General features: G+C 42.1%; 1 protein-coding gene across 1 annotated transcript in view; it reads right to left on the bottom strand.

The window, feature by feature from the left end:
• Positions 1 to 27,898, bottom strand: part of PDYN (prodynorphin) — a 105,535-nt gene that overhangs the window by 52,497 nt on the left and 25,140 nt on the right. The window contains exon 3 of the mRNA XM_043883470.1: positions 17,897 to 17,993. The gene's annotated coding sequence lies outside the window, so the exon portion shown is untranslated. The remainder of the gene's footprint in view (positions 1 to 17,896; positions 17,994 to 27,898) is intronic.

Here is a 27,898-nt window from a genome sequence, read left to right as displayed (position 1 = left end):
AATGTAAAATAGATGAAATGGGTGAAAATACAGGGCTGTTGTGCAGAGCCAATGAAGTTAGGGAAATGACAAGCCTGTTGGCCCATTCTACCTGCTCTGTCTTCCTGGAAGTCCTTAGGAAAATGTCCCTGGGATGTAAGGCAGTCCCCTGCTAGTTTAACAGTTTAGTTCACTGGCTTTGGAAACATGCATATCTTTATACTAAAGGGAACTCCAACAGAGAGGAAAGGCTCTGGGTGACTCCTGCAGGTGGCTTCCTCCTCTTGGCTCCAGTTCCTCCCAGCAATTTGTAAACCTGGGAGCAGAGGACCTCCAAACCAGATGGCTGAGGGGAGAGGAATGGCTTCCACATGACCAGAACTCAAATCTTGGCTCCAGTTGAGTGACATGGGCAATTTACCACGCCTCTCTGAGCTTTTCTGTAAAGTGAGTATCATCATCTTCCCCATTCAAGGCTGTGGAGACAACTAACTGAGATCTCTTGCCCAAGAGACTCTTATTAAGAACCTACTATGTGCAGGCTCTGTTCTAGCCGTTCAGATACAGTGATGATGGTGATCATGACCTGCCCTCATAGAGCTAATGTTTTAAAGAGGGAGATGAATATTCCATGTCTAGTTACAAAGTTAATTATCTTATTATAATTGTGATGCATACATGATGACATAAAGGGACCTAGTCTGATATATGGGGTTAAGGGCAGGTGAGGAAGTAATGTTTGGTCTGAGAATAGGCCTGACCTTAGTTAGCAAAAATATTCTACAGCAAAAGTATAGAATATTTCAGGCCTCTTTGAGAATTTTGAGCGATAAGAAGCAATAAAAGATTTCAGCAGGAGTGTGAAGTGATCAAATTGGAATTTTTGAAAGAATCCTCTTAATAAAAAAAACAATAGACCATTCTAAGAGCTGGTAAGGATGTGGAGCAACTGAACTCTCACACCACTCTGTGCAAATGATCACAACTATTAAAACTTTGAAAATCATTACATTGTACTCTTGAAATTAATATAATGGTATATGTCAATTATACTTTAATGTAAATAAATAAACAAAAAATAAGAAAAGCAGTTTGACAGTTTTATATGAAGATAAAAATACTCTTACTATGTAGCCCAGAAATCCCTCTAGGGATGTACCAGTGAAATTAAACACATGTTTACACACACCAAAAAAATAATAGAGATGAATGTTTACAATGGTTTTATATATATATAATCACCAAACACTGGATGCAATCCAGATGCCCATTTACTGATCAAGGGATTAACTAACCACAGACAGCCTTTCAATGGCATGCTCCTCAGCAGCAAAAAGAAACACATCACTGATACACATGACAACATGGATGAATCTCATAAGAATTATACTGAGTGAAACAGACTCAGAAGAGTACCTACCATATTATCCTATTTACAGGATGCTTCAGAAAAGCTACAACTACATGGATAGAAAAAGGATCAGTGGCTGCCAGGGAGTAAGGGAAGAGGGTGGGGTTGACTGAAAAGGATCATGGGAGAACATATTGGCTTGACAGAACTGTTTTACATCTTGACTGTAAGTGGCAGTTACCTGACTGTGTGTGTTTGTCAAAATTCACAGAACTGTGCACTATTTAGTGTTCAGTGAATTTTATTTTCTATGAATGTGTGTGTGCTCAGTCACTCAGTTGTGTCTGACCCTGCAACCCCATGGACTGTAGCCCACCAGGCTCCTCTGTCCATGGAATTCTCTAGGCAAGAATACTGGAGTGGGTTGCCATTTCCTTCTCCAGGGGATCTTCCCAAGCCAGGGATCAAATCTGTGTCTCCTGCATTGGAAGGCAGATTCTTTACCACTGAGTCACAAGGGAAACCCTATTTTTTTTTTTTTTAATGAATAATACTTTTTAAAAATAACACATTTGTTACCAAGAAGGAATGGTTTGGGCTGGAGGACAATTAGAAGGCCTTTACAGGTAAAAGATAAGAGATGATGGTGCCTATTTTGGCATGTGGTGGTGAGGATAGAGAAGTAGGCAGATTTAAGAGCCAGTTTGGGCCACTCCTTCCAGGTCAGCCCACTCCCATGTCACAGGAGTGTACTATGCTCATTTTAATAAAAGATCTGTCTGCTTGAGCTGTAACTGAGCTGTAACTAGTCTGTTGTTTCGAATCCTTGCTATGATAACACAAGAGCCTAGGAATCCTGCCTGAGCTGTAATTAGTCCATCATTCCAAATCTTTGTTACAATGAGGCAAGAACTGAGGGAGAGAAATAAACTGACCTGATGATAATAATGTATCAATATTGGTTCATTGACTATAATAGATGTACCATACTAATGTTAAAAAAAGAAAAAGAGTGAGTTAGAAGGGGAGGCAGCTGAAGGCTGGCATCTTGCAGACACGTTTTTGTTGCACTCTTTGTATCATTTATATGAGCCATAAGCATACAGAGTTGTTTAGTTGCTAAGTCGTGTCTGACTCTTTGTGACCGCATAGACTCTAGCCCTGCCAGTCTCCTCTGTCCACGGGATTTCCCAGGCAAGAATATTGCAGTGGATTGCCTTTTCCTTCTCCAGGAGATCTTTCTGACCCAGGGATCAAACCCACATCTCCTGCTTGGCAGGTGAATTCATTACCACTGAGCCGCCAGGGAAGTCCATAAGTAAACATAGGCAACTTCCAAATGTATACTTACAATTCCTGCAATTTAGCGCATGCTAAGGCCTCACAGGTTCACAAGGGGAAGGAGACAGGGCCAGTCAGGAGAGTGGACAGAGGCATCATTGGGAACCCAGTGGAACAGAAAGAAATTCACATATGATCTCACTTGTATGTGGAATTGAAATGGTTATCATTTCACAATACATACAAATAGCAAATAACTATATTGTACACAATATATGTTGTATGTCAATTATACCTCAATAAAATAATTATTTTTTAGAAGACACACCTAGGGTATGAACAGGGTCCTGAGTAATGGCTAGAGAGGGACAACTAGCCCCTGTCCATGAGTAAGGACCCCAAGAATGGTGAAATATAATGCCATAGTGAGCAAATTCATTGATACAGTTGATCATGATAGAGACTCCAGACATAATGTGTCATCACATGCCCCTGGAGATGTCTCTGCTTACTTGGTGATTGACTAAAACTTGAACCAACAGTGAGTGTCATTGAATGAGACTAGGATGCCAGAGCCTGGGTTTATATGCCTGAATTATATGGAGGAGGAAATTCAAAGGCATAGGGAAGTGAGAAGTTTTGGCTGGATTTATCACGTGTAGCTGTCACACCCACCCACCAACTGTGATCCACGAGAAGGCCTAGGAGACACTGCCTTGGCTAAGGCCTTGAGATGGGAGCACCTGTGTCCCTGAAAGCTCTGTGGTTGATTTCTCTGAATGATAGGCTGAATCATGGGGAACATCACTATTGATACAGCCTCCTTGATTTCAGTCAAAATGATGGAATCCTAAAGTAGCAGAAGACAAATGGCAGGACTTAATGAGGACCAGGTGGACACATCTATCTTAAAGGGAAGTAGGGAATGTCCCAGTTATTAGACTGTCTTGGTCCACAAAGGGCTTTGATAATGTTTAATTTATCATGGAGTCCTAGGAATGAAATAGATGGGTACCCTACTAGAAAGCTATTTGATTTCTGTAACTGGAAAAATTCTAGATCCAGTAGTCAAAAATCTGAGAGTCTCCACCACAAAGAATCATGGCTTTCACTCAGTTTTGAAACCTATATCAATTTACACACCAAGAGTGCTTCAATTGTAAGGGAGGTGCAGTATTATTGAAGAATTGTTCTGCGCCATTGTCTCAAGTGCACACAGTAAATCTTCCTCTAAGCATTCCCCAAAAGGACCTGCAGCCATCTGCTAGAGTGACAATGTTGGGAGGAAAAAGAAATTTTCAGAGATTACATGAGCTCTGAACTGATGCTAATTCCTGGGGTTCCAAAATGTTCCTGTGGCCTCAAATGGGGGTTGTAGTGTCAAGTGATAGCTATTCAGCTCAAGTCAGACTCGTGGCAGACCCAGCTTGTCCACATCTCCACCCTGTGAGTTATATTCTCGGTTTCTAAATTTATCGTTTAAGTTGACGCACTTGAAAACTCACAGAACCCGCATATTGGCTCTCTGAGTAATGCGATGAGGATCATTATGAAAGGGAAGACTACAAAGAAGTCCTTGCAACTTTCCCCTTTATTGCTGTGGTGAACCTGAAGCAGTATCACATCACTGAGGAAACTGCAAAGATGAATGCCTTTGACAAAGTAGGAATACTGTTACTTATTTTATCTCCCATTCAGCTCTCCAGTTCCTCCTATGGAAAAGTCATATGGATCTGGAAAAAAATGAGTGTGAACTATTATAAACCTAATCAGGTGGTGATTCCCATTGAATTGCTGTTTCAGATGTAGTATCTTTACTGGAACAAACCAACATGGCCCTGGCACTCAATAAGCAGCTACTGAATTGCCTAATGCCTCCCTACCCCCCACACCAAAGTACAAGGACAATCAGAAGCAGCTTGCTTTTACCTAGTAGGGACAACAGTTTACCTTCTCAGTCATGCTTCAAAAATACATCAATTCACCTGTTCTATGCCACGATCACATAACCAACCATAGAGATCTTTATTTGTCTTGACATTCCATGAAACATTACACTAGGCTACTCCATTTTGCTCACTGAATCTGATGAACAGAAAGTAGCAGGTACTTTAGATGCCTTAGAAAGACATATGAATAAAGAGTGGGAGATAAAGTGTTGAGGAGTCAATAGATTATCAAGGAGTCAAGAAGATTATCTCCTCTAAAGTGAAAAACAGGTTACTCTACCTTACCATTTACAATGAAAATAGATATAATACTTAGTAGGCCTTTTTTGGATTTTGGAGGTTATGTATATCATATTTCAGAGTCAGACATGACTGAGTGACTAAGCACAACACACAGCGCAGCATATATCACATTTAAGTATGAGATTAGACCCTCTAAGAGGTGTCTGTAAATCAGCTTCAAGTGAAAGCCAGAGCACGAGAAGGCTCTACAGCAAGTCTGGGGTGCAATACAAGCCACTCAACCACCCTGGCCTTGTGATCCAGCATATCCAATAATATCTGAAGTGTAAATAGGGATGCTCTGTGGAGCCTCTGGAAAGTACCAACAGGAGACTCATAGCCCAGACCCCTAGGATTATGGAGAAAATCTATGACCTTTTCCACAGGTAACTATTCTCCTTTTAGAAGTAGCTTCTGACTTGCCACTGAGCCTTAGTAGAGACTGAACATTTAATTGCAAGACATGAGAAGCTGAGCTTCTCATCATGAACTGGGTGTTGCCTGACCCATCTAAACATGAAATTGTGCATATGCAATATAAATCTAACATAAAATGGAAATGGCATATATGAGGCCAAACTCACACATGTCCAGAAGGTACAAGTAAGGTGCATAAGCAGATGGCTCAGACTCTTTTGACATAAACTTTTATTGCATCACCTCCCCTCTCTTAATCAATGCTTTTGGCTTCTTGGGGTGTTTTTTATTTTATTTATTTATTTTTATTTTTGTTTTCCCATTTATTTTTATAAGTTGGAGGCTAGTTACTTTACAATATTGTAGTGGTTTTTGCCATACATTGACATGAATCAGCCATGGATTTACATGTATTCCCCATCCCGTTCCCCCCTCCCAACTCCCTCCCCACCCCATCCCCTTGGGGTGTTTTTTAATAATCAGTTAACTAAGGAAGAAAAACCCAAATCTGTTTTACAGATGAGTGTGAACAAAATTCTGGTACTACCTGAATGTAGACAATCACAGCACTACAGCCCTACTCATGAGTGATCCTGGACAGAAATAATAAAGAAAAATCTTCCTAATGGGCAAAATTTCAAGTAATACATCTGGTTGTCTACTACGTCTAGAGTGAGAGAAGGTAGACCATATGGTTTGGCCATATGGTCATGAACTTGGAAGGAACATAATTGGAAGATTGGTGACAAAGAAGTCTGAGGAAGGAACATATGAATGGACCCCCTCAGAATTGGCACACACTATAAGGATATTCGTGCCCATAGGAATCCCTCCACAAAGAGTAGCCACTGCAGAGGAGGTTCTTAATAATCAGGTAGACCAAACAATGCATTCAGTGAGTGTTAGTCATTCCCTTTCCCAAAGCATCCTGTGCATGCTTAACGAGTCCATTAATAAAATTGCCATGGCAACAGAAATAGAGGCTATACATGGGATCAACAACCTGAATTTCCCCATAAGGTCAACTTGGCTAAAGCTACTGCTGAGTGCCTGAACTATCAAGAGAAGAGATCAACACTGAGTTCCCAAGAGCATCATTCCTGGGGAAACCAGCCAAACACCTGGTAGCTGGTTGACTACATTGAGTCTGTTTGATCTTGGAGGGAGCAGAGATCCATCCTCCCTGGAAAAGGCATATTTTTGAATACACGTGTGCCTTCTCTAGCCATACTGCATCTGCTAGAACCATCATCTGTGGACTCACTGAGGGCTTTAGCTACCATTTTGGCATTCCCTGTAATATTAATTCTGATCAAGGAACTTTTTTCACACCAAAGAAAGTGCAGAAATGGAATCATACCCATGGAATTAATTGTTCTTGCCACACATCCTATCACCTGCAAATGGCTGGACTAATCAGAAGGTGGAATAACTTGCTGAGTGCTCAGTTACTGCACCAATTGTGAGTCAACATCCTGAAAGGACTGGGTTCTGTCTTACAGGATACTGTATGTGCTTTGAATCAGAGACCACTGATTCTGGTTATGAAGAACCGTAATAATAAAGGGATAGAAAAAATAATAATAATAAAGGGATAGATATAGAAGTGTCTCCTCTCACTATTAGACCCAATAACCCACTTTCCATCTGAGGAAACTTGAACTCTGCTGGGTTGGAGGTCTTAGTCTCCAGATGGGAATACTTCAACCAGAGGACACAAGAACAGCTCCACTGAATTAGAATATGAGACTGTCAACCTGGAAGTTTTGAGGTCCTTATGGCACTGAAGCAATCAACAGAAAGGAGGTTATTTACAGGATGGCATGATTGATCTTGATTACCAAGAGGAAAGTAGATTGCAGCTAAAAAATGGGGACAAGAAGAACTATGTCTGCAATGCAGTGGATTTTCTAGATCATCACTTAGTGTGTCCACGCCCAATAGTCGATGTTAAGAAAAAACTAGAGCAAATGAACAAACAAAAAGTAGTATAATTGGGGACCCAGACCCTTTGAGAGGGATGGTTTGGGTCACTCCATTAAATAAAAGAGCTTTAATTAGCTCAGGCTCTGTCTGAGAGTAAGGAAAACACAGAATGTATAGCAAAGAAGGAAGCCACAGACATCAACCGTGAGCTCCCGACCAAATACAGAGTGAAAGATTGTAACACATGTAACTCTGCATATATTCTTTTTGCTTATTACATGTCTGTGCTTATTTTTATGTGCTACTTTCTTCTTATTTTTATTCCTATGTACAAAATTTTAACTTTATTTTTACATTTGGTCTTTAGGTAACAGACTTTTCAGTGGGATTGTGAGGAACAATTAATATAACTAGCAATGGACATGGAACTCTGCTCAATATTCTGTAATAATGAAAATGGGAAAATAATTGATACATGTATATTTATAACTGAATTGTCTTGCTGAACACCTGAAACTAACACAACACTGTTAATAAACTATACTCCGATATAAAAATTTTAAAAACCAAACAATGGATACCATGACCACAAGGTTGGTGCTTCTCCTCACCTTGGGGAGAAGGTGCAAACTTCTTCACTTGTAACAAGGATAACTATATCTGATTAGATGAAAAGCTTAATCCTATTGGGAATTTTTGGGAGACAGTGCAGCCCTCACGCCTCAGGGTATTTCTGCACAAATTCCCATCAGTCAGTGGTTGAAAGCTGCTGGGAAGGGGGTTGTTAATGTCCCCATTCTCCCAGACAATCAGCCTGACAGCAACAGGAAATCCTTGGGCAAAGAAAGGCAGGTGCCAACCACCAGAAATCAGTGAGGGAGTGAGAGCAAAAGGACACAGGTGAGGCTCTGGAAGTGTCCACTACACCGAAGTTTCCCTCTCTACAAAAGGTGAGGAGAATTTCTCCCTCACAGAGGTGCCCCTATGCTGCTGAACTGCAAACTCCAGGGGTTACTGTTGGTGACTTGGAGGCCCTGAGTTGCTGTGAAGATTAAAGGAGATGGTGGAGAGCAAACAAACGCTGACACAGAGTAGGCCTTCAGTATGCGTCCACTCCTTCCCTTTTTCATTGAATAATTGTTTCACCACATCTGTGGCTCAGATGGTAAAGAATCTGCCTGCAATGTTCCCCTGGGTGGGGAACATCCCCTGAAGAAGGGAATGGCAACCCACTCCAGTATTCTTGCCTGGAGAATTCCATGGACAGAGGAGCCCTGGGCTATAGTCCATGGGGTCCCAAAGAGTCCGACTTAACTTTTACCATACGGAGGACTTACTTGGTGCCACGCACTATACCAATGCTACCCACACCCATGATACAGTATTAAGCACTTTATACAGAAGAAGAAACAAAGGCTCAGAGAGCTTAAGTCACTTTGTCCCCTCCCTGAGCACATAAGCACCGTGTCTGTCTGACTCCAGGGCCCCTGCTCCTAAGCTCTACCTTGCCGCACGCTGCCAAGGGCTGATTCCGACACGCTGCTCGGTTGCACTTATTTCAGAGTGCGGATGCCAGATGTCTCAGTCAGCACCCTCCCTTGTCAGACATGACCCAGATTAGCCTCGGGAGGAGCAGCTGCCAGGAGCTGGCATGTCTGCTGCCGCTCTGCCTTCTTAATTGGTGTCCCACCAAGAGAGCTCAGGTGGGTGGGAGAAAGTCTTCCTCCCTTCTGCCTCGGGCTTTGCCTCTTTGGCCCACACATGTCCCAGAGGCAGGGGCATCTCGAAGCACCTCCTTGGGGGAATGAATTTTGAATCTAGGCCTCAAGGCTCGCAGAGACGAGTGACATGGCAAGGCTCTTTGTTCTGTCAAACTAGTTCATCCAAGCACAGAAGGAATGGACATCCTGCCCACCTTCTGTCTCTCTGCCTTGGAAGACCCAAGCCACGGCTGCTCATCTTTTCCTCTTTGGGTTCTAGTGGGAGCAGATATGCTTAGGGTACCAGCAAAGCAGGGCACCAAAAAGACAGTAAATAGGTGCAAAGCATGGGAACTAAGCAGGAAAAGTGATTTCTATATTTGGTGTGCTTCTGACATCACAGTTTGGCTTACTCATCTCCACCGGTACTTGCTTTACTGCAGACCAAAAAGATGGCAAATTCAAGTCTACAGACTGGGTGCTTGATACACCTATCTCCCAAAAATGGATGCATGGTTGGAAAGCCTGAAGTGCAGTAGAGAATGTATTTCCATTCTCCGCTTTGGCAGGCATATGCTGTGAGCATTTGTTTTTTACTATAGTGGTGATAGCAGAGGTCCAGCAGTGGAGTTTCACTCTGAATTACTGAGAGGAAGGTCATGGACATATGTTGTCTTGTCGTCATCAACCAAGGCAAAGGCCCTGGAGACAACAGCAGTAACACCATTTCCTGATCTGTGCCTCTCAGCTGAGGCAACATGGTCATGGAGCCAGCAATGGGGATAGGGACTTCTTGAAATCCATCCTCGTCCTAGAAGATTTAGAAGCTCCCTTGGTGCACCAATCTTGTTGATATAGTCTGGGAGACATTCCTGAAAGTTCTTCCTAGAACTTGTTCATCCAGCACGTCCAACAATCCTGCAAACACCTAATCCCTTTTATTAAGTCTCTTTCAGCTTAACCTAGTCTGAGTTATCTGCAGCAGAACCTGACTAATACTGGGTGCTTGTGATATACCCCACCTGTGTGCTAAGTCTTCGCCTTTAATCTTCACAATGGCCTGAGTTCCCTGGAGTCCAGGACTTGGTGGCAAGCACAAGAACCAACCTGAACTAATTTAAGCAGAAAATGAACTTACTAAAAAGATATTGATTAACTCAGGAAAGTCACTGGGAAGGGGAAGCCTAGAGAACAAGGCTTGGAAACTCTGCAACCAAAAATTGTTCCATAGAACTAGTCAAATGAGAACACCACTTCCACGTGGTTCCCTGTCCTACACACCCCTGCACCTGACAAAACTGCTTACGGGACTTGCAGACTTGGAAGTCTCACAGACACTACAGTCTTGGAAAGCCCCGCTTCTCGGCACTATAGTCATTGCTGCCTCTGCCCCGCAGCAAGTTCTCCACCCCTCCCTCATCTCTGGGTTCCAAGCGTAGCACACATCTTATTTCTGAGCCAGTGCACGTGTTCAAACTCAGCTCCAAAGTGCCTGAGACCCAGACACCAGTCTTTCTGGCTTCCTAGGCTATTCATAGGGTAAGCCCTGCTCCCCTTTGCTCTCTTCCACTCTACAGTGCCTCATGTATCTTCATTCAATGAGGCCTGTTGGTTGCCATCTGGGTTAAGCACTGCCCTTGCCTGTTGGTTCTTTAGAAATGAAAATATGCTGGATTTCCTGTTGGCAACTCAGCACCACTCCCCCGCTTCCACGCTCTCCCCCGTGGCAGGGACTAGACGCGTGGAAGGGACATTCCCAGGACTCCCTGGCCAGTAGGTTTGTAGGTTGGATGTGCCAACAAAAGGCACTCACAGCAGTTCCGGGAGGCGGAAGAGAAGCAGAAGGCACGAGTGGACAGACACGTGGGCTCCAGTGACGGCCACACAGGGGCCTGCAGCAGCCTCCAGACTTTCTCTCACAAGTGTGGGAGCTACAGGCTGTTGTGGAGCGACAGGCAAGCAGGCAGCAAGGCCTGCACGGAAGGGGAAGGGAGTCCTGAGGAACACACACACTGCCTCATTTAATCCTCACAACAACCTGACGAGGAAAAGGTTATTCAAGAGCCCATTTTACAGGTAAGTAAGTAGGGGTTCAGAGAGGTTAAGTAGTTGCCCTAGGGCACATGCTTGTGTGACAGTAGAGCTCCTGTTCACTCTCTCTTATCCCTGACATTCTGCCCAGCTCACCCCCATCCCTCATTGGCAAAGCAGACGGAGGAAGGTGCAGGAAAGGCCAGAGACCAGCAGGAAGGGCAATAGGTCTAGAGCCAGGCTGTGCTCAAAGCACCAAGTATCTTTGGAATGTTAGAAAGTTCTATTGGAAAGTCCTTCTGAGCCTGAGGCACATTCTTCTAAAGAATTTTCTTGATTGGAAAAATCCTGTGCTTTGAGGATGGAATTGAATGTGTGGGAACAGCCAAAGGTCACTGGGGACCACAGCTGCAGAGTAAGGACACAGATCAAGCTAAGGGATACCAACGAAGATTGAGAGATAGCCGTGTCTCATACAGACATAAGCCCAAAAGGGCAGGCAGTGCTGTCAGGGCCATTGCAGCTTCAATGGAGGAGCCCAGAGAATAAGTGGTCCAAAATCTCCAATTAGCTGTGCAACCTTGGGGAAGTCACTGCCTCTCTGAGAGGTCTTCTCATCAACCTTCTGTCAGAGGCAAGTAATTACAGTGATTGGATTGCTGGCTTTCAAATCAGGTTATTGAGTCCTTGGTTCTACCACCTCCTGCATGGTTTGGGGCAAGTTCTTCCATTTCTCTGTTCCCGTTCCTACATCTGTAAAAGGAGGATAAGAATACCTATAAAAAAGAGTTATTAGAACAATGAAATTAAGTGAATTGCAAAAGGATTTTGAATTGCAGTAGGCATATAGCATGCACTCAGTAAATGTTAGCTATTGTTTTTCTTACCTTGGAGGGAAATATGAGGATTAAAGGAGACAGCATGTGTAAAAGGTTTCACATATAATTTGGCTTATTAGATCAGCTCAGAAAACAATGGTATTCTGGTTATCTAATATTGCATAATAACCCATTCCAAAAGGTAGCAGCTTAAAATAACAATAGTTAATTACTTTGCCCACAAATCTGTGATTTGGGCAGGGATTAGCAGAGCTGGTTCATCTCTGCTCCATGAAGCATAAGCTGGAGTGGTTAGAACAGAGCTGAAGAATTCACTTCCAAGATGCCTCACTCCCCTGGGTAGCAGGTTGGTGCTGGCTGATGGCTAGGAGTTCAGCTGGGGCTACAGACCAGTGGCCCACATTATCTCTCCCTGGGTCTCTCTACATGACTGCTTGGGCTTCCTCACAGCATGGCAGCTGAGTTCTGAGAGGAAGTGCAAACGATTGTGGAGCTTCCCGTCTCTTGCGGTCTCGGCCACAAACAGGCACAATTTCACTTCTACTGCATTCTGTTAGTCAAGTAATCATTGAACCTGCCAGACTCAAGGGGAGGCACATAGATCCCTCCTCTTGAATGGAAGAATGTCAAAGAATTTGCAGCCACCTTTAATTTATTACAAATAGTTTGTGTTTTCACTCCAGTACTGGCCCCAGGCACACATACACAGACATAAACAGGTGAACTCTTCTTTCCTAAACCATGCTCCAACAGACATGTAGATGACCAAAAGGGGAAAGAGAGAGAGACACACACACACCCCCAAAAAACTGGATAAATCCTACTTGCTGTTTAGGATTCCCCAGAAGAGAGTCTGTGAGTCTCTCATTTCCCAAGAACCCTGGGTGAAGAGTCTGCTCCTCATCCCCAGTATCCCTGTCTCCCACTCCTCAGAGCTGGTCAGGGAGCTGATCATTGTATTAGGGGCTGTACGTCAGAGTAGAGAAGCTTATAGTTTATGGAACCTCTAGGTAGCTTCCTTCACTCCCTCAGCCTTGGATGTCTCACCTGGAAAATGAGCATGATAAACTCTACCTCATAAAGTCTCCCTGAGGATTAATTGAGGTCACAAACAGTTAGAGTAGGGTAAATTAACAAGCCACCAAGCAGGCTCATCAGGGCTTCCCTGGTAGCTCAGGCGGTAAAGAATCTGCCTGCAATGCAGGAGACCTGGGTTTGATCGTTGATCCCTGGGTTTGGAAGATCTCCTGGAGGAGGAAATGGCAACCCACTCCAGTATTTTTGCCTGGAGAATCACCATGGTCAGAAGAGCCTGGCAGGCTATGGTCCCTGGGGTCACAAAAAGTAGGACACGACTGAGCGACTAAGCACAGTCAGGCTCATTATTTAAAATGTGGCATAATGTTCATTTCAGAAACAGATCTCTCCAGGGATTTCTGAAATCCAGAGATTTCAGAAACTCCCCAGGCCCTCAACCTACTAGGTGGTGGTGAGTGGACAGGAGTCAAGAGACTTTTGATAGAAGTCTAAGATAGAAACTGAATATGTATGATCTCATCAAACATGGTTTGATCTCAACTATGTAAAAAGATAGAGACTAGAAGGAAATAAGGCAAAGTGTTCACAGTGGTTGATGCTGGAGGGTAGGATTATAGGTGATTTTTTTTTCCTGCTATTTCTTTATAATCTTGTTGCATGTATGTCCTCATATCTTAGAGCACCTTTTTTGGTGGCTCAGACCGTAAAGAATCTGTCTGCAATGCAGGAGACCCAGGTTTGATCCCTGGGTTGGGAGGGTCCCCTGGAGAAGGGAATGACAACCCACTCCAGTGTTCTTGCCTGGAGAATTCCACGGAGAGAGGAGCCTGGAGGGCTATGGTCCATGGGGTCGCAAAGTCAGGCATTACTGAGCGACTAACACACACACACACAAAAACATACACACACACCTAATATCTTCTCAGTTTGTGTGTGACTTTTATGAATAAATATAGGATAGCACCTGTCCTACCTGCACTGCCCCCTCCCACACACACACACACACTGCCACACAAGTGTGTCTTTCTGCGGAGCAGGCTTTCCACAAGATGATGCTGTCAGAGCTTTGGGTAGACAATTCTTCCCTGAGCTGAGGTGAACCCAGCACTGTCCCTCACCCATGTTGCCTCCAGGAGCATTCCCCACTGTTGTCCAAAAATACCCCCGCATTATGCTGAAAAATGTTCTTATTTTTCAGAGATGTATTTGGGGTGAAATGTCAGACTGTTTGTAATTTACTGTAAATTACTTCAGAGAAAATAGATAAAACAACTATGGCCAAAAAAATCCCCATAACAATTGAGAGATCTAAGTGATGGATGTATGTGTATTTGTTCAATTATTCTTTTTACATTTCTGTTTGAAAATTTTCAGGACAAAAAGTTGTGGGGGGTGGGAATGCCCCACCTATTTCCAAATGTCCCTTATTAGTGTGTTAACACCTCTGGTTGTAAAACCTATATTTTTATTTTGTATCAGTTTCATTTTCATAAATGTTTTATCTGGTTTTTAATTTAAAACTGCCATGGGGCTGCCATTTTTTTCTTCAGATTGTTTCCTCTTTGGCTTCCTTCTGAAGACAACATCTGGGTGTAAGGAAATGTCCTCATGGCAATGGGGAGAGGTGGCCCTCCTACTGCTTTTGAGTCCTTGCTGGTTTCATGAGGTACCCCTTGCCCTGCCTGCTTGTCATGAGTTGTTAAAGCCTGCAGCCACTAAAACTTGTGATCTGTTCTCACTGGCCTTGACCCAATGCCACCGCCTCTCTCCTGGGCACCTGAGCACCTCTGAGCCTCAGCTGCATCCTCCATCCAGCTCTGCCTCGGCTGGCTACCATACAGTAGCTCTTCACACTCACTGTGGCTCATGCCTCTCAGCAATCTCCCTCATTCCTCACTGTGAGCATATAAGGACTTCCAGACCTCTTTCATGCTGTGTGCAACCTGAGATGATTCCTAACACAGGGGACAAAAGCGGGATGGGATAAGATGCAGTAACAGGGGAGTCCAACCGTCCATCCTTACCTTACATGTATATGGCGTTTTACAGACTTCCGGTACACTCTCCTTTCAACACCAAACTCTTTCTGATGCCTACTCTATGCCAGACATTGTTCTGAGGGTCTGGGACTCCCCCACCCTACTACACATACACACCAAGGATCTGTTGATATATGAAAGGGCAAACAACTCACAATGCAGCTGTACCAGTGAATACCAAGCAGATGTTAAAAAGAATGAAATTAACTGATATGTTCTAAGGAAAGATATCCAAGATATGTTGTTCAATGAAAAGGAACATTTCAATGTAATGAGTTGGGAAGACTATGAGCCCTTTTCCATGAAAAAAATAATTATATTAATGAGAACTGAAAGCAACACACTTTTCTGTTCTACTGTTAAATAATACTAAGACCAAGTAATAGTTTAGGGGTTTGCTCCAAGAAGTACCCATTCTTTGAAGATAAGACAGAGAAAAATTAAACACTTTACTTATCAAAACAGAAAACTTGGGAGGGGGGATCGGGATGGGGAATAAGTGTAAATCTATGGCTGATTCATATCAATGTATGACAAAACCCACTGAAATGTTGTGAAGTAATTAGCCTCCAACTAATAAAAAAATTAAAATAAAAAAAAAAAAACAAAAAAAAACAGAAAACTTGCTCATCTAGACTCACTTTAAGGCCCTTGCCCTTCTGTGTTCACCAATCTGAAGCTCTTATGTCATAAATTCTGCCCAGTCCCAATCAGTTACTTGCCTTGTGTGACCCACCTTAAAACCATTCAATGCAGCCTTCAAAACCCTTACAATGATACTTACAAGTATCATTCCTTAATGTCTTCACTTGAAGATACTACTGAGACTTTTTTCAAGGTGTTATTCTCCCTTTCTGTGGTAAGTTTAATATACTTAATTTTGTTCAATCATCAAGTTTTTTCTGGTGGTCTTTGAGGGAATTGGTGATCAATAATAATAATAATTTAATATGTGCTGAGAACTAAGCTGATTGTTTTGTAGACCAATCCAACTCTGTAAGACTTTTAATATTATTCCCATTTTACAGATGAAGAAACTGAGGATTTGAATTCGAGAAACTTGCCAAATACTACACAGGGAATAAGTGATAGAGGTCACCTTGAAACCGAGAAGTCTAGTGCTACAGCCTGAGATCATTACTTTCTAATATTGCCTCTATTCTAGTTATTATTACTATGTAACAAAGCACTCAAAATCTCAATGGCTTAGAAAACACACACAACATTTACTGTGCTCACAAACCTTCCATCTGAGCTGGGCTTGATGGAGATACAGGCTTTGGCTCCTGCAGCATCAGCTGAAGTGGCTCAAAGCCTGGAAGCTGGGGTCATCTAGAGGCCTATCCTTTCACTCATCCAGCAATTAATGCTGAATGTCAGCTGGGACCTCAGCTGGCAACCAGCCAGAATGCTTGCACATGGCATTTCATGTGCCCTGGGCTTCCTCACAACGTGGTGGTGTGTTCACGTGGTAAGCATCCAGAGAGAAAGAGATTTCCAGGCGAATCCATTTTGCCTTTTATGACCTGGGCTTGGAAGCCATGCAGCATCATTTCTGCCTCATCCCATCTGTCAAGACCATCACAAGGCCCTCCCCGGGCTCAAAGAGAGAGCATACACATTGACTTCGTGATGGGGAGTGCCAGTATCAGAAAGACTACTCAAGATCAGAAATATTGCTGTGGTCATTTTTGGAAATACAATATTCCACAGACCTACATATTCAGTGCGCATGCTAAGTCACTTCAGTCGTGTCTGACTCTTTGCGACCCCAGGGACTGTAGCCCGACAGTCTTCTCTGTCCATGGGATTCTCCAGGCAAGAATACTGGGGTGGGTTGCCATTCCCTTCACCAGGGGATATTCCCAACCCAGGGATTGAACCCACATCTCTTATGTCTCCTGCATTGGCAGGCAGGTTCTTTACACTAGTGCTATGTGGGAAGTGTGCGTGTACATTAAGTCTGAAATGGTATAAAACAAATAGTTAGCTATTGTTATTTCTCAGCATTATAAAGAAAGAAAGAAAGAGCACTAAGTCTTGCCCGACTCTTGAGATCCCATGGACTATAGTCTGCCAGGCTCCTCTGTCCATGGGATTCTCTAGGCAAGAATACCGGAGTGGGTTGCCATTTCCTTCTCCAGGGGAACTTCCTGACCCAGGAATTGAACCCAGATCTCTCTCATTGCAGGCAGATAGATACTTTACCAACTGAGCTATGCAGGAAGTAAGGGCCTTTTATTTTCTGATATGTTTAGATTTTTGTTAACAGGTGTATGAAAAACTATGGTAACATTATTTTTCAGTCCTTTCTCAAGAAGTTTATGCTGAAGGTGAGTATACTAATTATTACCTATTTCTTCTCCTATATCCATTCTCTGCCTCTTGCTGCTTTATTTTGTGCCCCAGGAGGCTGATCTCTACAACTATATCACCTGAACTCTTGCCTTCTCTCTCCGGTTGGGTTGACCAAAAGAGCTGAAGGAAATCGAAGGATGACAGAGGGGATGGGGTATTTATTTTCCCCTCTCTAACTGCCCATGGTTCTCCCAATGGCTATGTTCCCCTATAGCTCATAGCATCTGTCGGACAGCCCCTCCCCCATAGCTACAGATCTCACTGTGATCCAATAATACTTCCTTTATCTCAATCCTTTAGACCCAAGAATGGTAATGACTTGCCTCTGTGGCTAGTCCCTGGGGTTCCTCATCATCCTGTGTGGATTTCCTTAATCCTGTCTATTCCTCTATAATTGTCCCTTCATTAAACTCTCTTCAGTTAAGCCCTTTAGGGCACCCTCTGTCCCCTCATTAGTAAGGTACTGATGAGACAAGTATGCAAACAATGATATTACAGTGTACTGATTGCTTTGAAAGGCATGCATAGAAAAAAATATCTAAGTTTACTGGGAGAATCAGAAGAGACATCCCAAAGAAAATGAGACTTAAATTGAGACAAAAAATATGAGTCAGAGTTTACTAGTTTGTGAAAAAGAGAAGAACTTTCCAACCCTATGAGATTTCCCTGGGTAAGGAAATAGGCCCAGAGAGGTTAGGTGACTTACCATGGCCACATAGGGAGCAGCACTGATTCAAGCCTTCTACTTAATCAGTCCATCACACCACAGAGCAAGAATGTTATATCACTTGGGATGTTTTTAGCTGCAAGTAACCAGAAAAAATGCCTTAAGCAGTAATGAACATATATATATTACATTTATATAATCTTGTTTATAATAACAAGAAAAAGGTATGGTAACTCCATGGTTGAGTAGATAAAATCAGATGTTCAATAAAGCCATCAAGAAGATATAAATAAATGGATTGGAAGACAATATTGTTAGATCAATCCTCCTTATATTGACTTACAGACTTATTACAATCACAATCAAATTTCCTAAGTTTATGTTAGAAATTATAAAGTCAATTCTAAAACTTATATGGGAATACAAAGGACCTAGAGCAACCTATACAATCTTGAAGAAGAACATACATCACCAGATATGAATGCTTAATATCAAGCTATAATTAAACCAGGGTGGTATTGATACAAGGATAGATAAATAGACCAATGGAACAGAATTGGGAGTCCAGGAATAGAGCAAAACATGCATGTTCATTTGATTTATAGCAAGGGTGACATTGCAATTAGTGGTGCTAGAGAAACTGGGTATCCACACAGAAAATAATATGTATTAGAAAAATCAATCTTTACCCAACACTGTACCTAAAAATTAATGTTGTATGGATCACCAACCTAAATATAAATGTTAAAACGAATCAGGCTTGAGGAGGAAAAGAGGAAAATATCTCTATAATCTTGAGAGTAAGCAAATACCTCCAAAACAGAGCACAAAAAACACCATACTAAAAACATTGATCATTTGAACTTCATTAAATATACTTACACTTATAAATAAATATACTTATAAATATACTTATACTTATAAATATACTTATAAATTAAATATACTTATAAAGGACTTATACTCATCAGAACACATTATTAAGCAACTGAAGAAGCAATCTACAGACTGAGAGAAGATACTTGCATTTCATACATATGACCAAAGACTTATATGCAGAATGTAAACAAACTCCTACAAATTGATAGCAGAAGACAAAACAACCCAATTTTAAGAAGAGGAAAAGACTTAAACAGGTACCTCTTAGGAGAGGAAATGACCAAAAGGCACTTGAAAAGGTCTTCAGGGAAATGCAAACTAAACTATAATCAGATACTACTATTCATCCACCAGAATGGACAAAATCAAAGACTGACTATACCAAGTGTTGCTGAGATAGTAGAACAATTGGAAATCTCACACGTCTGGTGGAAATGTAAATTGGTTAAACCACACTGGAAAACTGTTTGGCTGTATCTAACTAAAGCTAAATAAATAGCTGTTTATCCCAAGTCCTAGCAGTTTCACTCCTAGGTATATGCGCAAGAGAAATAAGGACATATATTCACTCAAAGATAGGTGCACAGAAGTTCATAGCACCTTTAAAAAAAAAATAACAGCCAAAACCTGGAAATAAATGCCCATCAACAGGAAGTGGATAAATTGTGGTACCAATGGAATATCACGCAGTGGTTTGATAAGCTATTGACGTACATAAAAACATGAATGAATGTCAAAGAAAACATTGAGCAAAGAAGCCTTGTACAGAATAATATGTACTGTATGAATCCATTCATGTGACGTTCAAGAACAGTTAAATAATGTATGAAGATAGGAATCAGTACAGTAGGTGTTGGCTATTGACTATTGGCTGGAAAGGGGCAGGAGAGAGCTCTCTGAAGTACTAGAAATGTTCTGTATCTTGATCTTGTAGTGGTTACATGGATGTGTATAAACAAAATTTTGGTACAAACCAAACTGTACACTTAAGAGTTTTGTAATTTATTGCATGAAATTATACTTAAGGTTTAAAAGCGTTACCAAGGATTTTCACCCTGTCATCCCTAGCATGTGGACTTTGTCCCCACGTAATCATAAGATGATGGCTGCAATATCCAGACATCATATATAGTCAAGAATATGTTTGGGGGAAGAAGAGACCCTTTTCTCCTGAGTCTTTTGAAAAGTAAAGAAATATTTCCTAGAAACACACACCATACCCCCAGCTGATGCCTCCTGACATTTTAATGGCTACAACCTCATCATAGGTCCTGGCTTAACCCAATCACTGGCAAAGGAAATGAGACTGTCCAGATGAGAGTTTATTTTTCTTCTGGTCAGGTGGGAAAGAGAAGTATCCTTACTAGGTCAGTAATAAATTCTAAGCTCCTAGCAACAAGTTGCTGAACAAGAAACAGGGCTTATTCCATAGTGGTTACCCCACAGAGGAAAAAACAGCATTTCATTCCTCACAATGGCTTTTTTATCTTTAAAAAAAAATATTTTCCCCAAAATGCATGTATCTTCATTGTTTTTCTGATTGTGACTAATGTTCATGGTAAAAGTTCAACTAAGTGGAAATCAGCTATAATTAATTCTCTCGCTCATCACAAAGTGAAAGTGAAGCTGCTCAGTCGTGTCCAACTCTTTGAGACCCCATGGACTGTAGCCTACCAGGCTCCTCCGTCCATGGAATTTTCCAAGCAAGAATACTGGAGTGGGTTGCTATTTCCTTCTCCAGGGGATATTCCAACCCAGGGATCGAACCCAGGTCTCCCGCATTCCTGGCAGATACTTTACCATCTGAGCCACCAGAGAAACCCAATTTTGATCCATGATCTTCCACAGTTTTTTCTTGGCATATATGTCATATTACACATGAAATAGGAGCACACCCTAAATGTCAACCACTATCATTTGCCTACACAACAATTTCCATCATTTTCCTTGCTAACAACCTTACTATTCTCCTGGTGTCTAATGGCCACGTGCTTCAGGGAAAATAGCCCCTTCTCTAGCTCCAGAAGGTGAATTATGTTTAATGTAAAAGAGTGGTTCTGACCCCTGCTGCCCATCAAAAATACCTAGGGAATTAAAAATACTAATACATACAAAGCCCCAATACTCAGAGACACTACTCAAAATTGGCCTGTGGACACATAACCCAGTTCTTGCCATGAGCAATGACAGGAAAGTTGATGGAGGTTCTGGGGAAGTTTTCCTCAATCTCAGAGAAGGGTATGCTTAAGGTTTTTGTTGCCTCTACACACTAACAGCAGAATGACACTCCTTGAAAAATGACAGTCATCCTGAGATCATGTGGGGAATGAAACTAAGAGGATGAGGCAATGACCTGGAGATGGCAGAGCAGGACTATGGAAAGGATTTAAGTTCTTTATGATGTCATTTTGTGGTGCCAGCTCAGCCAACTGTGGAAATACTCTACTCAACTTAAGTGAGATAATCAGTTCAGTTCAATTCAGTTCAGTTCCTCAGTCATGTCCAACTCTTTGCGACCCCATGAACTGCAGCATGCCAGGCCTCCCTGTTCATCACCAACTCCCAGAGCTTACTCAAACTCATGTCCATCAAGTCGGTGATGCCATCCAACCATCTCATCCTCTGTTGTCCCCTTCTCCTCCCACCCTCAATCTTTCCCAGCATCAGGGTCTTTTCAAATGAGTCAGTTCTTCACATCAGGTGGCTGAAGTATTGGAGCTTCAGCTTCAACATCAGTCCTTCCAATGAATATTCAGGACTGTTTTCGTTTAGGACGGACTGGTTGGATCTCCTTGTAGTCCTAGGGACTCTCAAGAGTCATCTCCAACACCACAGTTCAAAAGCATCAATTCTTCTGTGCTCAGCTTTCTTTATAGTCCAACTCTCACATCCATACATGGCTACTGGAAAAACCATAGCCTTGACTAGACTGACCTTTGTTGGCAAAGTAATGTCTCTACTTTTTAATATGCTATCTAGTTTGGTCATAACTTTCCTTCCAAGGAGTAAGCGTCTTTTAATTTCATGGCTGCAATCACCATCTGCAGTGATTTTGGAGCCCAAGAAAATAAAGTCTGACACTGTTTCCTCTGTTTCCCCCTCTATTTGCCATGAAGTGATGGGACCGGATGCCATGATCTTAGTTTTCTGAATGTTGAGCTTTAAGCCACTTTTTCACTGTCCTCCTTCAGTTTCATCAGGAGGATCTTTAGTTCCTCTTCACTTTCTGCCTTAAAGGGTGGTATCATCAGCATATCTGACGTTATTGATATTTCCCTTGGCAATCTTGATTCCAGCTTGCGCCTCTTCCAGCCCAGCTTCTCATGATGTACTCTGCATAGAAGTTAAATAAGCAGGGTGACAATATACAGCTTTGATGTACTCCTTTTCCTATTTGGAACCAGTGTGTTTTTCCATGTCCAGTTCTAACTGTTGCTTCCTGATCTGCATACAGATTTCTCAAGAGGCAGGTCAGGGGGTCTGGTATTCCCATCCCTTTCAGAAATTTCCACAGTTTATTGTAATCCACACAGTCAAAGGCTTTGGCATAGCCAATAAGGCAGAAATAGATGTTTTTCTGGAACTCTCTTGCTTTTTAGATGATCCAGCAGCTGTATGGCTATATGGACTTCTGGCTGTATGTAACTTAAAATGGTAGAAACATTAATGAAATCTTATTACCTCACTTCGTAGCAGAGATGTGGTTGGTGGTGGCATGTTGCAGGGTTGGGGGCGCTGAGTGTAGCAGTACGTGCATGGGATCTTTTGAAGGAGGTTATCTTCATTACCTCCACCATAGTTTGGTGGAGGTAAATAAATTTATTAATTAAAAAAAAAAAAAAACTGGCCAGGCAATTGCCGGGCTCCAGCAGGGAATCTGGAAAGTAGCTACTCTCCCCAGATTAGGGCCACTGGAGGGCAGAAGGGAGAGAGATCCTAGAAAGGGGAAGTCTCTGCACAGCTTCAGGAGCAAGTGCCAGCTGAGGTCAGGGTCTAGAGAGCACCTTCAAAGACCAGCAGATAGGCAGATTCAGGGCCCTGAGGGAGGGAGAGGGTGAAACTGGAACTGGGGACAGGAGAGCCTATGCAAATAGGAATTGGCTTCAGGGCAGCAGGGTCCCCTCCAGACCTGGCATGTCTCACTCAGTATCAGTAATCAGGTCCTAAAAAAAAAGGTATTCTTAATGAAAATGCTGAAAGGAAACCTATTTCCATTATATTGAATAGGAAAAATCATACACATATTAGCTCAAAAACCTCAACCAATTGCCTGAAATTTTACTAAAACTCAGTAAAATGTATACACACACACACACACACACACACAGACACCACACATACATTTTTTTGAACCTTTTATTTCGCCGTATAGCCACACACACACGCGCGCGCACACACACACACACACACACACACACACACACCACATACATTTTTTCGAAACTTTTATTTTGCCGGTACAGCCGATTAACAAAATGTGATGGTTTCAGGTGAACGGTGACACATGTTTTTTTAAAACTATACACATTAGGTTGTAAGATGCTTAGCATTACTTCCAGATCATCAACAAACTTGTTGTTAGACATTTGCTAAGGGTATGGTAACATGGCCTCTCTCTCTGCTAATGACAGCCAAGGTGCACAAATGCTTTGTTATCACTCCGTTGACTTTTTAAATTATATCTTCTTTTATTTCGTTAGCCAGATATATTTATTGGTACATGATTTTTATCATCTGTTGTTAGAAAGAGAAAGAGGGAGCTGAAAACAATTGTATCAGGATTGTGTTTGGAAGTATATGACAGAAGGTAAGAAAAAAGAGGAATGGGGACTTCCTTGGTGGTCCAGTGGCTAAGACTCTTGGCTCCCGATGCAGGGGGCTGGAGTTCATTCCTTGGTCAGGGAACTAGATCCCACATGCCACAACTAAGACCCAGCTCAATAAAATAAATAAATATTAGAAAGTAAATAAATAAAGGTGAAGATTTTTTAAAAAGAAAAAAAGAGGAATGAACGACTGCAGGCTTGTATGTCTCATGTAACAAGGAGCCCTGGGTATGCCTCCTCTTTCCTTCTTTCCTCTCTGTCAGAGTGCAAAGACTTTCATCTTCAGCATTGTAGCCACAGAATTATTCGATGTTTGCTGTACCTCTAGGCATCATGTCAGTGTTCCAGGCAGGAAGAATGGCCAAAGGGCTCAAGAAAGTGGGGTCTGTTCCTCTACAAAGGCCTTCCTGGGAGTCTCACCCAGTGACCTCTGCACTCATCAATCACAATCTCTCAGTACTAGAGGTTCTGGGTCACTTGTTTAATTTTTCAATACTTCTACATGTAATTCTGAGCTATCAATTTTATTTGGGATAAAACATGAGACATTTTTCTCCCAAGTAATTTGGTTTAAAATGCCCTATTGAGTTAGAGGGATGTCAGTAGATATGCTTTCTTATAAAAACATTTGCCAAAAAAAGTTGCTATGAAGAGACACATATACACTAAGTTTGTGTGCTATAAATGAACAGTCATTCTACTGGGCAAACATTAACCAGGAAAATGTTCTGCAGGATAAGCCTTAATACTGTGGAGGTTTCCCCTTACATACAACTCTGCCTCAACTTTGGCAACAGTTCCAGACTAAATATGTCATTGTTTATGCCATAATGGATATAAACTGTTCCCTATTGCTGGACATTTAGAATGTTTCCAATTTTTTACAATTATAAACACAACCTCATTTGAACATCTTTGTGCAAACATCCTTACTCATTTATCCAATTACTTTTTTGAGATAAATTAAATCCTTGAAATGAAATGGCTGGGCCAAAGTTTCTGCAAATTAATAATTTTGATCCATATTGCCAAACTGTCCTCCAGAAAGGTTGTACCAACTCCACTACATCTCCATTGCTGAAGCAATGAACATGCATCACAGTGGCAGGCTGGACCACCTAGATGGGCAAGAGGATGGATGACTCTGTTAACATAGCATTTGGAAGGAGAGCTTCCTAGTTACTTGTCAATTACATTTGGAAATGAGAATAGTTCATGGAATCTTCCCACTCATCTCTCTGGAGTTGCAAGGTTCCATTCCTGGGCAGATGAAACAATAAAACAAAACTGCTGATATGAAGTTTATGTGAACCTACTACATTTACACTGATAAATGTTTCTATTTAGGCCAGACTTTCAGGGCAGTTTCCTCAGCTCTGACTTGAAGAAGCATCAACATCACACTCAGTTCCCAGTTTGTCCTGATCACTGACCCTTCCTTCTTAAAACGTGTTGATCCCATCAGCTCCCTTCAAAAAGTATGTTATGGTCAGTTCAGTTCAGCTCAGTGTCTCAGTCATGTCCAACTCTTGTCGACCCCAAGGACTACAGCACGCCAGGCTTCCCTGACCATCACCAACTCCCAGAGCTTGCTCAAACTCACGTCCATCGAGTTAGTGATGCCATCCAACCATCTCATCCTCTGTTGTCCCCTTCTCCTCCCGCCTTCAATCTTTCCCAGCATCAGGGTCTTTTCCAATGAGTCAGATCTTCACATCAGGTGGCCAAAGAATTGGAGCTTCAGCTTCAGCATCAGTCCTTCCAATGAATATTCAGGGTTGATTTCCTTTAGGGTTGACTGGTTTGATCTGCTTGCAGTCCAAGGGAATCTCAAGAGTCTTCTCCAACACCACAGTTCAAAAGTGAGCAATTCTTTCTTTGGTGCTCAGCTTTCTTTATGATCCAACTCTCACATACATACTAGACGGACCTTTGTTGGTAATGTCATGTCTCTGCTTTCTAATATGCTGTCTAGGTTTGTCATAGCTTTTCCTTCCAGCTTTTCCATAAAGTGATGGGACCGGATGCCATGATCTCAGTTTTTTGAATGTTGAGCTCTAAGCCAGCTTTTTCACTCCCCTCTTTCACTTTCGTCAAGAGGCTCTTTAGTTTCTCTTTGCTTTCTGCCATAAGAGTGGTGTCATCTGCATATCTGAGATTATTGATATTTCTCCCTGCAAACTTGATTCCAGCTTGTGCTTCATCTAGCCCAGCATTTCTCATGATGTACTCTACATATAAGTTAAATAAGCAGGGTGACAATATACAGCCTTGATGTACTCTTTTCTCTATTTGGAACCAGTCTGTTGTTCCATGTCTGGTTCTAAATGTTGCTTCTTGACCTGTATACAGATTTCTCAGGAGGCAGGTAAGGTGGTTTGGTATTCCCATCTCTTTAAGTTATGATGCCCCACTCTAAATGTTCTTGAGAACGATGCCTAACAACCTAACAGAACAATTGCAGTTTCACTACATAATCTGATGAAGGTGAAAGAGGAGAGTGAAAAGGCTGGCTTAGAGCTCAACATTCAAAAAACTAAGATCATGGCATCTGGTCCCATCACTTTATGGAAAATAGGTGGGGAAACAATGGAAACAGTGACAGACTTTATTTTCTTGGGCTCCAAAATCACTGCAGGTGGTGACTGCAGCTATGAAATTAGAAGACACTTGCTCCTTGGAAGAAAAGCTATGACAAACCTAGACAGCATATTAAAAAGCAGAGACATTGCTGACAAGGGTCTATATAGTCAAAGCTATGGATTTTCCAGTAGTCATGTATGGATGTGAGAGTTGGACCATAAAAAAGGCTGAGCGCTGAAAAATTGATGCTTTTGAACTGTGGTGTTGGAGAAGACTCTTGAGAGTCCCTTGGACTACAAGGAGATCAAACCAGTCAATCCCAAAGGAAATCAACCCTAAATATTCTTGGAAGCACTGTTGCTGAAGCTGAAGCTCCAATACTTTGGCCACCTGATGCAAAGAGCTGACTCATTGGAAAAGACCCTGATGCTGGGAAAGATTGAAGGCAGGAGGGGAGGGGGATGACAGAGAACCAGATGGTTGGATAGCATCACCGACTTGATGGACATGAGTTTGAGCAAGTTCCAGGAAATGGTGATGGATAGGGAAGCCTGACATGCTGCAGTCCATGGGGTCACAAAGATCACACTCAGACACCACTGAGCAACTGAACAACACCACCACTACATAATAACAACAATGGCATCAAGAATAATATAAAAGCTAGCACTTTACATAACAGGGAGTTATTGCTTAATGAAGACAGGGTTTCAGTTTGGGATGATGAGAAAGTTCTGAGGATGAACGGTGGTGATGGTTGCATAACACTGTGAATGTACTGAATGCCTCTGAATCATTGACTTGAGAATAGTTCAAATGATAAATTTTATGCTATGTGTTTTTTACCACAATGAAAATAATGTAAAAAAAAAAAATCACTGACTTCCAGTTTCCAGTCTAGCACATAAGAAACTCAGAAGTTGTCACTATCCTAACAGAAAGTAAGAAGCCAAAAAATCAACATCTCTTCTTAGGACTGTAAGAGAAATGAGGTCACAGGGGAAATTTCAGCCCTCGGAACTGAAGAGACAGGCAGATACAGAAAGTTAGACTTACTGGAGCAGAAATCGCCACAGAAACCTTGGGTAGGAAAACCTGAACTATAATCGACAGATAGCTGGAGACTCCACCTGGATAAGACTGACAGATACAAACTCCAGTGGAATCTAGTTATCAGGGGACCCCTCACTTTTGTGAACTTCACCTCTGGGAGCTTGACCAAGCTCTCACAGTAAATACTGTAATTTCAGTGAATGTGAGAGAGAAATTCCTTAATGCCTCTGACAGGGGAAGAGGAAATATATGGTATTTTTAAATATGCTAGAGCATTCTGTTCTTCTTAAAAAGACCTGCCTTCAAGAGAAACTGTTTTACCAGAGCCTAACCTATTGGGGTTTTATCAGAGCCTAATTGGCCTGGGGGAAGGAAAATACCCAACTCCAGTCCTCTCTACCCATTCTGCCCCATCTAAGGGAGGGAAAAACTGAGACATGCTTATGAAGCTCATGGCCCAGAGACACAGCCTCACTAGAAGACTGAGACCCATTCATAAGACTGTGGAATGCTTCACCTCACCCTATACCTTATCACTATTTCACTAAAAACCTGTTTACCAGAGTTCCTTTTATGCAGGTTGGCTTTCAACCAAAAAAAAACTACAAGGCATATTAAAAGGCAAAAACACAGTTTGATGAGACAGACAAAACATCAGAACCAGACTCAGAAAGAGCAGAGATGGTGGAAAGACCAGACT

This window comes from Cervus elaphus, chromosome 23, assembly GCF_910594005.1.
Source record: "Cervus elaphus chromosome 23, mCerEla1.1, whole genome shotgun sequence".
Taxonomy (NCBI): Eukaryota; Metazoa; Chordata; class Mammalia; order Artiodactyla; family Cervidae; genus Cervus; species Cervus elaphus.
Note: the sequence above shows the minus strand (reverse complement) of the source record. Positions and strands in the feature narration are given on the sequence as shown.